The sequence below is a fragment of the Haliotis cracherodii genome, unplaced genomic scaffold (genome assembly GCF_022045235.1).
Source record: "Haliotis cracherodii isolate W230 unplaced genomic scaffold, xgHalCrac1.p SCAF_14, whole genome shotgun sequence".
Taxonomy (NCBI): Eukaryota; Metazoa; Mollusca; class Gastropoda; order Lepetellida; family Haliotidae; genus Haliotis; species Haliotis cracherodii.
The window spans coordinates 6,281,336-6,287,849 of record NW_027266269.1 but is presented as its reverse complement, the minus strand read 5'-3'; the positions used below and the strand labels follow the sequence as shown (position 1 = coordinate 6,287,849).

Below are 6,514 nucleotides of genomic sequence, written 5' to 3'. Positions count from 1 at the left end.
CGGACACTTTAAGAATATTTTAAAAATGTCTTAACCGAATATAACATAATTACAATTGTGTTTTTTTCATTGTGTCAATGAGAACATCAACGTAATAGCAACATAAATACAATTTCATTGGCTTATCTTCTCATTTTGGCATCACTGTACACAGATACATGTGGGTTTTATTATACTGACATTAGTTTTCTTCTCAGTCTAACGCTGTCACCATCGAATCCTGTTTTTCTGTTATTTTGAATAAAGTACGACGTTGTGGCTTGATACGCAATAATTAAACACAGTCTAGTTTGGGGCCCCCACCCCTAACAGGCCCACTGTGAGTAAATCTACCAGTAAAGAACGGTGTCACATTTCAAACGCAACCTTCCGTCATCAAAGGAGTGAGTACTCTGACAACTGTAAGGGAACTCTGCCGACGACACGGCCAGCTATGTCCCGTAAAACCTGTCTATTGGGTGGGGACCGGACTTCCAAATCTAAACTACGGAAATGTATGTCAGCGTCATCGGGAATACTAATTTTGAGAGCGTTTGCGTCATAGATGTTTTCTGGTTCCTGGTTCATCTTCAGTGCCATAAATGGTAACGGCTTCACATGATACACATGGTACCTATGAAGGTTACCCCATCCAGGTGGTCCAGAGTATGCATGGATATTCCATTCTTCTGTTAAAATATGAAAGATGTGTTCATTTTTTGTACATTTTAATGTGAAATGAACTCTGAGTTCACTTATTTAAAAAAAGTAAACTGTGCCAACAGGAAGGTCGGCGAGTTGTTGATGTGTTATAAGTCTGGTATCCCAGGCAATTCTTGTGGAACCATTTGGTACAATTAAGACATCCCACCCAGTCATCATTTGTCGCCAAATCCCGACCCAATCAAAGGTGACAAAAATCCCGGAGGGTATCATCGGAAAAATCGCTGTCGTCGTCGTCGTCGTAATCCATGTAGGGAATCTCGGATTCAGAGAGATCTTCGTCACTGTCTAGTGTTACTTTTCTTTACTCTTCAAGAGTTTGTATGCCTTTTTCTCGTCTTCTTGCTTTCTCGCTTTTCTTCCCGTTCTTTTTCTCTTAGGGCTTTCCGGGCTGCTTTCTCTTCTTCTCGTTTAAGTTTTATTTCCTCTCTCATTCGCTTTCTGCTTTCTTTCGTCTGTTTCTCTTCCTTTGCCTTTCTCTTATTTTCAAGGAGAAGTTCCCTGATGTCTTCTCCTGAGGCAGATTTGGGCAACACTGTAGGTTTATACTTTTGGGTACGGCTCCGTACTTCAGGGAAAACTAAATATTTGTCAAATGCGTCACTGGAAGATGTGTGGGCTGTGGCTGATGTAGAATGTAAGGCTAGGTGTGAAGTGTCTGTTTGGGGTGTTGTGCTATGTGTAGTTTGTGATTGTACTGGTGCATTAGGGTCTGTATGGGGTGATGGCAGAGTTGTTTGCACGACTGGTGAGGATGCATATTCTGGTGATGTTAGTGTAGCGAAAGGTTGGGATGGGGTGTCTGCTGGGGGTGCAAATGCAAATGTAAATGTTCTGACTGTGGATGGGTTACAGGGGTTGACTGAAGCACTGGTTTGCATGGTTCAAAGATAAAGCTCGGTTTTAATTTCTGATTATCGGTAACTTTATCAGGAATGAGCGGAAACAACCCTGATTCGAGGAAACCCCTCTTTGCATTTTCTGTTGTAGCTGCCCTTACCCAAGCAGTTTAAAATACACTGGCAAAGGTACATTTCCTAACACATTCCCCGATGTTTGAAATCTGAAAATCTCGGACAGATTGGCACCATGCATGTTTGAGTGGACTGAAAAAGCTCAGGTCCAATGGCTGCCTAACATGTGATGGGAGGCAGTACAGGACGATGTTGTTCTCCACACAAACAGTGCACGCTTCAAGGGTCAGGTGCGTTGAATGACCGTCTAGAAACAGAATTATTGGTTTCTTGATTGCCTCTTTATCGACATGAGGAATAAAAAAAGTTTTAAGCCAAGAAACAAATAGTTCTGCGTCCATCCCGCCATTCTCGGTTCGCCCTAGAACCGCCTCCTCAAAACCATCTAGGGGGTTGTATTTGACCTGCTACCGGGAAAGACGATCATGGGGGCAGTGTAGTCACCTGAAGCACTTGTACAAGCAAGAATTGTTATCTGGCTCTTGTCTGAGGCCGAGAAGTTATAAACTGTCTGGGATCCTCGTTTGGCCAGAACCCTACCACTCTTTGGACACATGGGGAAACCCGATTCATCAGCATTATACAGCCTTGATGGGTCATGGAAGATGTCTGAATCAGTTTTGTCAGCGATGTAGGTTGTGAAGGTATCAAACCAATCAGCAATTTTTTGTTGTGATACCATAGCACGTTCTTTTGAAAGTTCTGTTGGTGTTCTTACTGATATTGTAGGGTTTCGTTTTAAGAAAGCCCTAAACCAATCCTTACCAGGTCTGTCATCAGTAAAAGGATTCTCCCTACCATCTAATTTGATTATTTTCTGGACCGTGTCTAACAGTTCGTCCCTTGTCCGGCCGTACCCTATACTCGACATGTGTATCGCCCAATCTGAAAGATGTCTTTCCTCGTCTTGTGGTAAAATAGGTGAAGGACCTTTGCGGTAAACAAGAGGTACTTTATTGGAGAGTTTGTCATGAAGAGTACTTTTGGGTATACCGAAAGCGACGGCAGCTTTGCGTGCAGACATCTGCTTGGCGTTAACTGCATCCACAGCCCGCGTTAGGTTTTCATATGAATAGGCAGGCTTTCCTCCTCGAAAGCTCATTTTAGCAAATCTACACAGACGGCCCTACAATATAATTAGAACTAGTCAATGGAACTATCATATCCATATACTGAAGAATAACGGGAATGTTACTAATACGTAATACCTTCTGTAATCAGATTAGAATGAATGAGGGTCCTGATGGGCGACACGTAAAAAACGTTCAGTTTCATCGCCAAAGTAAAATATGATTGATAAACGACACTGAGATAACGTCTTTTTGTGAGATTGACAGTTACTGAATATTTACACTAAAAACATGCAACTGACATACTGCACGTATTAACCCCCTGAATAACACCCCCAAAGACAAAGTCACGTGCACCACACCACCCCATCCCCAATCAGAACCCTCTTAAAAAAGTATGTCACTCGCGATCGAAAAACACCTATTTTTTTCATTTTACATTTTCTTAATAGCTTTTTTCAATTATTTTTATTTAAAAAAATTCTAATATGTAATTCCAAATTTTATTTGTCGACTGTCCGAGTACTGCATTCCCACGTAATTTCTCCGCGGTAGTAGTCGGACACAGCTTAATTAGGTTATTTTTAGAATTTTCGCGCCAAACGTTTCCATGTTGGCATGGTCGATTCACAAGAAGTCGCCAAAAACTAGTTGTGCGGAAGCTATAACGTTATGATCAGAAACTGCAATGCTTTGCCAAAATGCGTGGGCGGCATGGTGACGTGGGAAAACATGTACACGAGCTTTTATCAGGGGAGCGTTGCAAAGCGCCAATCGCTTGTAAGCTATGTACAGCGATTCACCTCACAACAGTGCGCTAACTTTCAGCCGCTTGCAAGCGAAACAATCGCTGACTGAGGTCGCTTCGTTCTCAAACCAAAATGGCGGCTTACTTTGACAGCGGAACAAGGAATTATTGATTGGATCAACGAGAAAATGAGCAAAGGTAGCTAACACACCATCATCCTCAGTCTGCTCCACTTCTTCAAAGTAGTCATAAATTTCATCAGCTCGTCATCGAGCCTCTTCTATTATGATCTTCATAACGTCAAGGCAATCAAGCGGTAGTTGCGCCGCCATTTTGGAAGAGTGCGCAAGCGCTTCCAACTGTTGCAGATCCTGGGATGAGCGATTAATTTGCTTTCTCTTAGCGATTCGTGGCTTGCAACGCGCCCCAGTAGCAGACGAATCGTTTCTGACGTCAGGGAGGAAGTGGAAAAAGCCTGCGTGAAAATTATGCGCATCAGTACGTTTGTTTAGAGTGTACACGTGTTAATTAGCTGGGTGTCCGAGTACTGCCCCACCCGCTCTATATCGGTTGCATACAAATTGTAAAGTTTATAGGAACATTATATCGGTTGCATACAAATTGGCGACTAACGGGATCGGGTGGTCAGGCGCGCTGACTTTGTTGATGCATGTCATCGATCCCAATTGCGTGGATCGATGCTCATGATATTAATCACTGGATTGTCTGGTCCAGACTCGATTATTTACAGACCGTAGTCATATAGCTGGAATATTGCTGAGTGCGGCGTCAAACAACAAACCAACCAACCAACCAACAGTTTGACACTGCCAACAATGACTTGATAATGATGCTTCGAAAAAGAACTCACTATGAGCCGTTTTCGGAGGGGGATTTGGTGAAAATCAGATCGAATCTGAAGCGCTTGGTTCAAAATTAAAATAAAGAGGTATCTATTCTACAGTGGGACTACATCAAATTTCAAAACACAGTAGGTTTACCTTCTAAATGTAGTCATTTTATTGGGAATAATGCATGTTAACATCCGGGGTAGAATAGGTCTTCAGCAACCCAATAGGCGACTAACGGGGTGGTCATGCCCGCTGACTTGGTTGATTAATATCCAAGTGCGTGGATAGATGCTCATGATATTCATCACTGGATTGTCTGGTCCAGACTATTATTTACAGACCGCCGTCATATAGCTGGAATATTGCTGAGTGCGGCGTTAAACAAACCAAACCAAACCATTGGGGATAAGTTGAGATTCGTGGGGTCATGAAATAATTACAGCGAAAGAGGGGTTTGTGTGGCACGTGGAAAATTCGACGGGTTTTTTTAACAAGTAATATATAATAAAATTCGAACATTTTTGATGAGCTGGTCATTAATAATTGAGGGGGCTTGAGTGTTTGATCAAAGTATTATACAGTTCAAAGAGAAGTCTCTAATAAATGAGTAAGAGGCAACTAAGGGGATTGGATGGTCAGGCTCACTGGATCGATGCGCATGTCAATCACTGGATTGTCTGGTCCCGACACGATGATTTACAGACCGCCGTCACATAGCTGGAATTGTTATTAAAACAACGAACAAATCTTATAAAATATCAGTCCCTAGGATAGCAAAGGATTTCCATTTTTCATCACCCGGTTTTATATCAGTTCTTTCTATATATACCAACTTTGCGCTGCAGGATTTTCAATGCACTTCTACATCTCGGATATGTTCATACAAATCATGATTATTTTTTATATCTGCACCTGTATTTTCCTTAATCAGGATTCCGAATAAAAAAATATGTTGCAGCTCACTCGGAAACATATCCGGTTATTGTTGTTGAATGATCACGTATCCCCATTGCGTGGATTGCTCATGATGTTAATCACTGTATTGTCTGGTCCAGACTCGATTTATTTTCAACCCGCGAAGATCGTCGGTAGAATAGGTCTTCTGCAACCCATGCCTGCCTTTAGAATATAGTACCTCAAACTTTAAAAACACGTCATAATACCCAGTGAGGTAAGTTTGAGAGAGAGCATGCAAAAGACACGGGGTGAACAGTGCCCTGTGACGTCAGCCTAGCAACACGGTTGCTGGGGTCAGTTGGTGCATGTGAGCTCCTCACACTGAAACATCATTCCTATGGGCCTAATGAGTGAATTGTAAGAGTCGTGATTGGAGTTTTCATAAAATATCCAAAAGAGCCTGCGGTCACGCATCATTTTACAAAGACCGGATTAAAGTTAAACTCTTTTTCATTTGTTTTAGGTTACTGTGTCTGTTTTTCTGTGTAAAATTAATAAATTGGTCTGTTAAACGAATTTACTATGTATGTAATTTTTTTTTTTTTAAAGTATTCTTTATATTTGTTTTAGAATAGAATTTCAAAAAAAATATTTTTATCAATGTGCCTAAATAAATCATATTCTGTGTTATTTATTTAAATATACCTTTTTAAAAATTATTATCATTTTTTCGGGAGTGGGGAGAAGTGTTTTATCAGGAGAGGTTACTGGGTGGGTGCAGGGATTTTTTTATTTTTTGATTGATTGCTTGCATCAATGTGGTGATTTTTCACACAGTAACCTTACACTTAGAAATGTGAATGAATTTAATTCAACATTAAACAAAAGTAATTGCATTGGCGTTTGGTAAATACCGGACGTGTTCAAGGCATGATCAATACTCTGTCAGTGGGCGGAGGTAGCAGCAAGAGGTGTGGAAGCTGAAGTGGAATGGTTCCAGGTTAGTTTGAGAGCAGATTTTGTCTGGAAACCTCACGAAGAAAAGCATCAAACAAGTCTCCGCCATCCCAAGATACTTTCACTCTCCAGATATGCTCATTGAGATACAATTCAAAGAGCGACTTTACAGTGCCATACTTATTCATGGATCGCTTTCGCATGAAGCCAAGCACTTTCTATTGTATTTGTATGCACACCTGTGATGGGGTCTCTGAAGTTCTCGGAGTGGTTGACAGTGGTTGGTTGGTTTGTGGTTTAGCGCCGCACTCAGCA

At 41.4% G+C, this 6,514-nt stretch overlaps 1 pseudogene; it reads right to left on the bottom strand.

The window, feature by feature from the left end:
- Positions 1-1,013: 1,013 nt before the first annotated feature.
- Positions 1,014-2,778, bottom strand: LOC139461388 (uncharacterized; annotated as a pseudogene).
- Between the last annotated feature and the right edge of the window lie 3,736 nt (positions 2,779-6,514).